A 10,513-nucleotide genomic window follows, 5' to 3' on the forward strand; every position below is an offset into this window, starting at 1 on the left:
TGTCTGAGTCCCGAACACTAATAGGAAGACTGTTCCATAACTGTGGGGCTCTTTAAGAGAAAGCTCTTCCCCCTGCTGTAGGCTTCACTATTCGAGGTACCGTCAAATAGCCTGCATCTTTTGATCTAAGTAGGCGTGGCGGATTATATAAAACCAAAAGGTCGCTTAGATATTGTGGCGCGAGACCGTTTAGTGCTTTATAGGTTAATAAAAGTATTTTATAGTTAATGCGAGATTTTACTGGGAGCCAATGCAGTATTGATAATATCGGTGTGATATGGTCGTACCTTCTAGTTCTAGTTAGGACTCTAGCAGCTGCATTCTGGACTAACTGGAGCTTATTTATATTCCTACTGGAACATCCAGACAGTAAGGCATTACAGTAATCTAATCTAGAGGTGATGAATGCATGAACTAGTATTTCTGCATCATGTAGTGACAATATGTTTCTTATCTCAGAAATATTTCTGAGATGAAAGAAGGCTATCCTAGTAATATTATCTACATGAGCATCAAATGATAGGCTGGAGTCAATAATCACTCCAAGGTCTTTAACTGCTGCACATGATGAAACAGAAAGACCATCCAGAGTAACCATGTGATCAGAAAGATTACTTCTAGCTACACGTGGGCCTAATAAAAGTATTTCTGTTTTATCAGAATTAAGCAGAAGGAAGTTAGTTAACATCCAATGTCTAATGTCCTTTACACAATCCTCAGCTTTACTAAGCTTCTGTCTGTCCTCTGGCTTCGCTGAAACATATAACTGTGTATCATCAGCATAACAGTGGAAGCTAATTTCATGTTTACGAATAATTTGACCTAGGGGTAGCATATATAAAGTAAAGAGCAGTGGGCCTAAAACAGAACCCTGTGGAACTCCAAAAGTAACCTCAGTACGCATGGAGAAATCACCATTTACATCTACGAACTGATAACGATCGGTCAGATAAGACCTGAGCCAGGAGAGGACTGTTCCCTTAATACCAACAACATTTTCTAATCTATCAAGGAGAATAGTGTGATCTATAGTATCAAAAGCTGCACTAAGGTCGAGTAACACAAGCAGAGAGACACAACCCTGATTAAGGAGGCGTGGCCTCTGAACTTTGCATGTTACTGGATTATGTTTGTGGATTACTGTTTGGATTTACCTGCCTGTGTGTCTCTCAATAAAACTGTTCATACTGCACTTGCATCCTACCTTATCTTCGTTGCGTCACGAAATGTGACAGAATATTCTGCCGTAACATGGATGCAGCAGGAAGACAGGGGAGACATCACGCTACAATGGGAGTAGCAGGACAATACCTTATCGGGAAACGTTCCGATTACTGACCTCACATTTCTTGTCCGTGCAATTCCCTCAACGGTATGCCGTTGAACTGCCGCCAGAGACAGCGGGATTGAGCAGCTACCCGCTGGAGTTCCTCTTCAGCTGCCAGGAATATTTCTGCAGCCTGGCGTATCCCAAGCCTACTAAGAGACAGTGGATCGGGTTCTTGGTGTCCAGGTTTTGCGGTCCGGCCCGTGACTGGGCGGCGCAGCTGGTGAGCACTGAGTCCTCTGCCCTCCAGGATGTCACTCAATTTGCAGAACTTTTTATGGAGGAGTTCACGCAGCCAGGGCAGCTTCATGGTCTGGATTTACTGGGGTGGAGAGTCAATGGACAGCCCCAGCCTGACCTGCCCTTTAACCTCTATTATGAGAGGATTGACAGGTCAGCCTCCACCGATCTGCTTCAGGTTCCAGCCAACGTGGTGGAGGTGGCACCGACATGCATGTCTGAGGGCTGCAGGAGGGAGACCAAGCTACAATGCCCTACCTGCAAAAAACTGGGTCTCCAGGAAGCATTCTACTGCTCTCATGAATGCTTCAAGAGCAGCTGGCGGGAGCATAAGAAACTCCACCGGAGAGCCCGTGCAGAGATCCCGCCCAGGGTCAACAGGGTGACCTCGGAGCTCCCGTCGGAGGTCTCAGCACCCGAGCCCCAGCCGGAGGTGAACCTGGCGACCTCAGAGCTCGAACCTGAGACCCACGAGGAGGTCTCACCCGCCGAGCTCCAGCCAGAGGTCCACATGGCGGCCTCAGAGCTCCAGCACGAGACCTATGGGGAGGTCTCAGCTCCGGAGCTCCAGCCTGAGGTTAACCTGGCGACCTCAGAGCTCGAACCTGAGACACACGAGGTGGGCTCACCTGCCGAGCGGGTCAACAGGGAGGCCCCAGCATCAGAGCACCAGCCGGAGGTTCAGGAGTGGGTCTCAGCTCCACAGATCCACTGCAAAGCCCAGTTACTGTCCCAAGTGTCTGTTAACCCGGACAACCAAGCCCTGCTCAAGCCCAAGTCTACTGACACGGCCGACCAAGTTCTGCTCACACCCAAGTCTACTGATATGGCCGACCAAGTTCTGCTCAAGCCCGAGTCTACAGACACGGCCGACCAAGTTCTGTCATGAGTTCCCCTTTAAGCAGCGCGCTGTGGAGCATGTGAGCACGCGTGCACGAGCAGGTGCGCGAGCACCTGCTTTTCCCTTGTTGACAATCGTGACATTTCGACACGTGCATTTGTTATGTTTCTGTTATGTCTCCTCCCCGTTCTGTCATTGGTTGTTGTTTCATGTGTGTCTGAATCGCCCTCAGCCATTACGAGGCTGATTATGTTTGTATATATACCGCGCGCCTCCCAGCACACAGCGCGGAATATTGAGTTGTAGTAGATTAGTTGAGTGTCCTTACGATAGAGAACCAAAGTCACAGTTCATAGTTTCATGGTTCAATTCATAGTCATAGTTCATGTCATGTTTCATGTTTAGGTTCGTTAGTTTAGTTCACGCTGGTTTCTCCGCCCCCAGTCCCGCGCTATAGTTCATGTTCATGAGAAAGAAAGAAAAAAGAAACATCCACCCAGTGTTTAAAAAACAAAAAATTAAAAATAGAATGTAAATATATAACTGGAGCTTCTGTCAGCATTAGTATAAGACTTAATGTAGTGCACCTACTTATTTAACTTGGTATGTGTTTGGAAAAAATCAAAAAGCTTAAAAAAAAAAAAAACAAAAGGGCTGGATTGTAAAATTTAAAAAGAAAAAAGAAATTGTGCAGTCCATGGATTATTGCTCTGAAGATAAACAAGAAAAAGAAAAAAGAAGGCACCTATCATGGTGGTCTTTCCCTGATTCAGGATCTGAGGAGATGAAGGAGAGAACAGAACAGACCCAGCACAGAGAAAGGAGAGTCACATTCAAGGGAGAAAAAGCACAGGGAGAAGGCTGGATGAGGTGCACTGTGGGAAGACACGATGGGGACTGGGTCATCTTGGAGGAAAACAAAGCGGTCACACAGATGTAGTCACTCGGTCCACAGTGTTATTGACCCACAGTGTTATACACTCACTGACCACTTCAAGACAAACACCTGTACAGCTGCGCAATTATCCAATCAGACAATCATGTGGCAGCAGCACAGTGCATAAAATCATGCAGATATACATCAACGGCTTCAGGAAATGTTCACATCAAACATCTGAATAGGGGGAAAATGTGCTCTCGGTGACTCGGTGGCATGGTTGCTGGTGCCAGACGGGTATTTGCGTATTTCAGAAGCTACTGATCTGCTTGGAATTTCACAGCCTCCTGAGTTTATTCAAGATGGTGCAAAAAACCATCGAGTGGCGGAACTAAGAGTGGAAACGGCTTGTTGATGAGCGAGATCAAAAGAGAGCTCGATAGCTAGACTGGGTCGAGCCGAGAAGAAGGCTACCATAAAATGGAAAAAAAAAAAAAAAAAAAAACATGCAGAACCTGAGAAGACGGCCACATTTTATCTACATGATTTCATGTATTGGATAACTGCATGAATGAGCAGGGATATACCAATGAGTGTATAAATCTGTACTGTACTATTAGAAAACCATTTAAACAATTCTCACAGGTCCCGGTCACATAGCAATACAGGTTTCTGCTCTACTCTTTTCTTACAACAGTGATTCATTCATCACAGAACAGGACAGGGCTATGTTTACAGAACAAGGCCATTTGAATGACTTTACTCCCAACTCTCAGTGTACCACGCCAAGTACAGAATAAAACACCACAGGTGTGCTGTTCCAGATAAATAATCAACGACAGTGACTGAAGGCGAAGTAAGCCCCTAAAGCAAGGGCATAGCTTTAATTACGGATCCAAAATCAGACTCTTAGAGGGCTTTCGCACTGGCAGCTCAGTCTGAGCGTGGTTTGTGTGTAATGTGAAAGCTGTCACGTGGACCGGGAAGCACAGCGTGGTACTGGACCTGAGACTACCTGAAGGAGGTGGTCCTAGTTCGGTTGTTTTGGAACCGAGCCACGATTCCAGTGAATATGAACGCAAATCGTACTCCGTTCCGCGCTTATTCAGGAAGTAAAGTAACCTGCGCGTGCGTTTTAGCTGAGGACGGCATCATTACGACGTAGTCTCCACAACACGTGTACCATGAGCGGCAGGGGAATTTGTGGGACACAGAAGAGGTCCACTGCTGCGCATAATATCTGTTGCACCTGCGTTCGAGTGAGTCTGAAACCAGACCAACGGGGGGAACAATCGCACTCGGATTTGGACCGCAGCAAACATGACCCGTGTGACAACTATCGTACTCAAAGGCTACCTTATGCTTTATATTCTAATTTTATTAGTTCCCAAGTGTGGTTCATACCACCAGGGTCACTCCCTGTATTAACAAAGATGAACTGTCAGGAATTTCTTGCCGTTGGATTTTGTGTTTATATACTCCGTTATTTTGCTATTTACTGAATGCACTTCATTCATTTAGTCGGGTTTCCAAAAATTCTGACAATCCTGACTCGGCAACCTACAGCGTAATGTCCGAAATCCACAGGCGTGAAAGTTTCCTCACTCAAACTCGGGATTCTGACACTCTGACATAAGCGTTTGCACATTTGCATTTTAATTAATGATACAGTAAACACATGCATCAAAACCAATCTTATAAATTAGATGGTAGCAGTAGTAATATAATAGTAATAGTAATAATAGTCCGAGTTGTTATTTCAGTTTAACACACACACGCCGCACACACACACGGAAGCTCAATCAGGTGATACAGAGTCCAGCATTTCACAATTCTCTCACCTGTTCATCGTCGTCATCGAGGAATCGGATGGTGCTCATTCTATTCGTGGCTCTGTTGTCCCACGTGTCATCAGCCACGTCGTTCACGAGACTCTCCAGAGTGCCATGGCGTACCAGGTTATCAGAACCTACATATACACACACAGACACATTCCACTATCACGTCTCACCTCACCATTCCCAAAATATTTTCCCAAAGCTGAAGGTTAAGCCAAAATAAAGTAACCTCAACTGAAGAGTTCACCTGCGATACCCAGCAAGTAAAAAATGTCAGATTAGGGCTCAGATTATACTCGACTTGTATAAACCCGGACTTATTTAGAGGCTTTGTGCATGAGGGTCTGTGCTCCTGCTCGGTCTCCGTCTCTCCCTCCCTCCTCCCCTCAGTGACCTAGCTTCCATGGGTTTTCCACCCTCATCGGTCCGTGTCACCACAAATGATCATAATCCCTCGGCCTAAACAAGAAAACACAGCTGCTACTCAGAAGAGGTTAAGAATGACAAACTTTCTATTCGTCTTTATCGACACTACGTTTACATTCGTAGGCAAAAACATATATAGATATACGAAATTAATTCTGGTGCACTCTCAGTGCACAGCAGTGGATGTGATGCCACTTGCCACTGTGGTTAGTGCTTAATAGCGACGAGTGTGGTTAGGCAGAGATAAGCTTCTTTAAGCCATGCAATCCAGCGGGTGTACATAAAACAGCTCAGGTGCAGAGAGAGAAAGTGACAGATTTTAGGCTCTGTCTGCTTATCAAACATTCCAAAAAAATGTATTCTTCTTCTATAAGAATATGTGCTAGACAGGCACAGAGCAAATTAAAATCCTACAAGCCATGCCGTTTAGGGCTCACGTTGAGCAGAGACCTTCTCAAACACAGGAATTCATACATACGGAGTGCTAATGTTTGCATACGCATAGGACAAAATAGCGAAAACAAAGAAATATAAATGATATGGGGGGAAACATTTCGTGAGTTGTTTTTCTTCATTATCAAAAAAAAAAGAAATGATCAAATGAACTATTTTAAGAATGAATAAGAAGAACTCAGGGTTGCCTCCACCGCCACCAAGTCTAGTCCATTCCTTTAGTCTCATTACTAATCTGTATGTCTCAAACTCAAATACCCTTAAAATACATGCCTCAAAAAGCAAGAAAGCTATTGAAGAAAAACTATTTCTGACATTTGACCTTGTTTGGATCAACTCTAAAATCTAATATCAGTTCATCTTCTGTGTACAGTCACGATTCTATAAAATCCTACAAAACATACTACCTCCACCACCTAGTGGCTTTTAATTCCCTCAGTTGTAATATATTGGCTGCCTTGCAGTTCTCCCTGTAGTTCTGGCCTTGTTTCCCACTGAAGTTAAGCAAGGTTGAGCCTGGCCAGTACCTGGATGGGAGAGCTACTGGGCAAAACTAAGGCTGCTGCTGGAAGTGGTATTAGTGAGGCCAGCAGGGGGCGCTCACCCTGTGGTCTGTGTGGGGCCTAATGCCCCGGTATAGTGAGGAGGGACACTATACTGTAAAAACAGCACAGTCTTTTGGATGAGACGTTAAACCAAGGTCCTGACTCTCTGTGGTCATTAAATATCCCTGGACACTTCTTGTAAAGGAGTAGGGGTATAACCCTGGTGTCCTGGTGAAATTCCCCCACTGGCCCTTCTCCATCATGGCCCCCTAATAATCCCTGAAAACCCCTGTGACCTGAAAATGACTCCAGTTTAAACAATGTATTCTTGAGTCATATTGAATTCATGCAACTGCACCTGCCAAACATGTTCGTATGCAAATGTGGGAAGTAGATTTATTTATTTATTTTTTACATACAAGTCAGCGTGACTATGAATGCCAACTCTGATCACAATGAAAAGTTGCAGGGAAATAATAATGGCTTTTGCTGGGTCATTCATATCTGCATTAGCATTATGTGCAACATGCTTATGTTACTTAAAATATGCCAAACCCAGTTTACATGCCACTTACTGCTGTGTTGTACCCATTAGTATGTTTAGACAGAACAAATGTTATAGGTGTGTTTATATATTTTCTATATTTGTATACAGGGTCCTGATCTGCCTTTTCAAATATCAGTGCCCCCTGTATATTTGGGGAACAAATGGTACCTAATTTGGAGTTGAATTATTCTGGGATTTACCCCTAACAACTCAGGCTTACAACTGCCTAACCTGTTTCCAGACAAATCAAAAACATGCAGCTCTGTAGCCTGTGAAATTTCAGGGATGCGCGTCAGACGGTTGTCCCTCACACACAGCACATTCAGACTGCTGCAGCATCCTATCTGTGAAAATGGAAAAAAATAGATGCACATAAACATGTCAGAAGTAATAGCTCTAGAGAGGAAAGCATTATTATAGGAGCTTGGGAGTTGAGTGGAATAATATGGGGGAAATCAGTCACGACCAGGAATTAATCTCTTACGGCTCTAAATGTTCAGGTTCTTGAGAATCCCGGGCTATTATTAATACAGTCCTGAAAGAAAAACTGGAGAAAGCACAGGTGGCAGACATTTGTTTGTCTTGATATGCGATCTATTTTACAATTGAACAAAAGGATGGATAAAAGAATGCACGTGTGAAAAACAGCACCCCTGTAACACATGCAAGTCTCGGTGTGGGATCTATACGCTGCTAATGGGGCTGACAGCGGGGCCTAATTTTAGAAGCAATTAGTGGTGATCTATAGCATGGCATTAATGGACAGCCAGACAGCGACAAATCTACCTTCCAGTGACTGAGCCTGATATTATATTATATACACAGAGAATATAAACAGTAGGTACACCTGTAACCCGATCTCAACATAATAACACAGCAGGAATACATAGAGATACGTGTTCAACACTCATTTCCGTTACCTGTAAGGTGGGGAAACTTCTGTCTAAGACTGGGCAGAACAAGCAAACAACAAATCTCATCCAAATAAAATGTATTATAAAAGTAGGTCAGGAGTGTTAAGAGGATTTAAATGCATTGCATCTTACACCACCACACCTTGTACTTGAAAAAGTATCATCTTGGGGCTGCGTAGCTGCAGACCGGTCAGAGTGCCCATGCTGACCCCTGTCCACTGCCGAAAGCACCCATAATGGGCTCATGAGCATTAGAACCGGACCATGGAGCAATAGAAGAAGGTGACCTGGGTTCATGAATCACGTTTTCTTTTACATCATGTGGATGGCCAAGTGCGTGTGTGTCGTTTATCTGGGGAAGAGATGGCACCAGGATACACTATGGAAAGAAGGCAAGCCGGCGGAGGCAGTGTGATGCTCTGGGCAATGTTCTGCTGGGAAACCTTGGGTCTTGGCATTCATATGGACGTTAATTTAACATGCACGACCAACCTAAACATTGTTGAAGACCAAGTACACACCTTCATGGCAACAATATTCCCTAATGGCAGTGGATTCTTTCAGCAGGATAATGAGCCCTGCTACATTGCAAAAATGGTTCAGGAACGGTTTGAGGAACATGACAAAGAGTTTAAGGTGTTGACTTGGCTCCAAATTCCCCAGACCTCAATCCTATCAAGAATCTGTGGGATGTGCTGGACAAACAAGTCCAATCCATGGCAGCCCCATCTCGCAACTTACAGGACTTAAAGGATCTGGTTGAGAGTTCCCAAAAGCAGAAATTAGTGAATATATTAATCAACTAGTTGACTAGTCTATGAAACCCTGTCCGATATACTCAAATTTTGCAAGTTAATATAATAAAAAAAACCCAACAACACAGGCAGACAGCTGTTATTTTAAGCTAAAATGTTTAAAACTAAAAGGTACCTGGTACTGTTTTTGATAACAGAGACAATGTTGACTGCCAGTGATTAAGACATTGGGCTTCTGATCGGAAGATCGTGAGTTCAAATCCCAGCACCGCCAAGCTGCCACTGCTCAAGGGCCCACCAAGGCACTTAACCTTCAACTGCTCAGACATATAAATGAGATACATGTAAGTCACTCTGAATAAGCACGTTTGCCAAATGCCATGAAAGTCAAATGTAAATGTAGCCTATGTCCTTTGTACAGGAAACCATCTGGCCCTCATAGCGCCAACTAAAAGACATCAGATTTGATGTGTTTACGAAATGTAAAAACGAAAATCTAAATATCAGCAACAAGAAAATATCCCTGTGAGTGAATAAATCAAAATGAATCTGAAACGTGTGTGATGAATTTGTGACGTTTCCGTTTATATCCATAAGAAAAGCTGCATTTGAACAGTCACGCTGACAGATAATCTCACTATAGTGATGAGAAAAGAAATATAGTGCTTTATTCCCAGAATGGCGATTATCTGTAGGTACTCCTTCTGCCATCTTATTGGACATGTGACTAATGTGACTAGTCATGCATACTGATCTACTTTCTTAATCTTATGCCTCTGGCATTTGGGCTTGTGGTCAGTAACACAGCTTGGCCTTTCAGAAAGCCTTAATCTTCTGCTACAAACATTAAAAAATGTTTTTAAATGATCCCACCCACTGAAAATCAAACTGTGATGATCTGTTTTCACTGGCTGGTAGTTAATTCTTTGTTTAGTGTTTTGAGATGCCATGTAATCAACCATGTAATGAGATGATTACTGCAGTACCTGCAAAGAGCAAACAGCAAACACATCCGGTTGAGAATTCACTGTAAATGGCTGTTAAGCCCACCCGCGGGCCAGAATGGTGAACGTAAACTTGTGGAGCGTAAACAAAAACTTTTAAAGCGTAAATGAAAACTCTGGCAGCGCATTCATGAACCGTGATTAGCCAAAAGGAAGCTTAGAAAACCATGAATTACTTGAAGACCATGTTATGTTTTGGCCTTTTTCTCTCTCATTGTATATTTTTGTTTATTTCTTGAGAAGTTATGTTCAATAATTTTGGTACAAATTTAATTCTATACTGACAGGGCCATTTGAAGATATTGATCTGAAGCCATTCCTTTGTTGACTTGGATGTGCACTTTGGGTCGTTATTGTACATGAACGCAAACATTCTTCTTCTCATCTTCAGTTGTCTAACAGTGTCCCAAAGTAGACTGGTGTTAGGATCTACCCATGATTCCCTCTATCTAGACTAGAGTCCTAGTTCCTGCTGAAGAGAAACAGCCCCATAGTACGATGCTGCCACCACCATGCATTTTCATTTTCTTTTTCCATAAAATGATGAGATTTGTGTTTCCACTTAAGGCTAGAAAAAGATCTGACACGTTATCTTGACACTATTTTAACGGGAGTGTGTAGACTTTTTATAGCCAACGGTAGGTTGGTATAGGTGTGTGGCACGCACCACACATGCTGTTCCTGGCTTGAAATGCTACGGATTATAATATTCATAATCGAAACAGTACATGATCTATACTTCAGCC

The sequence above is a fragment of the Ictalurus furcatus genome, unplaced genomic scaffold (genome assembly GCF_023375685.1).
Source record: "Ictalurus furcatus strain D&B unplaced genomic scaffold, Billie_1.0 scf2, whole genome shotgun sequence".
NCBI lineage: Eukaryota > Metazoa > Chordata > Actinopteri > Siluriformes > Ictaluridae > Ictalurus > Ictalurus furcatus.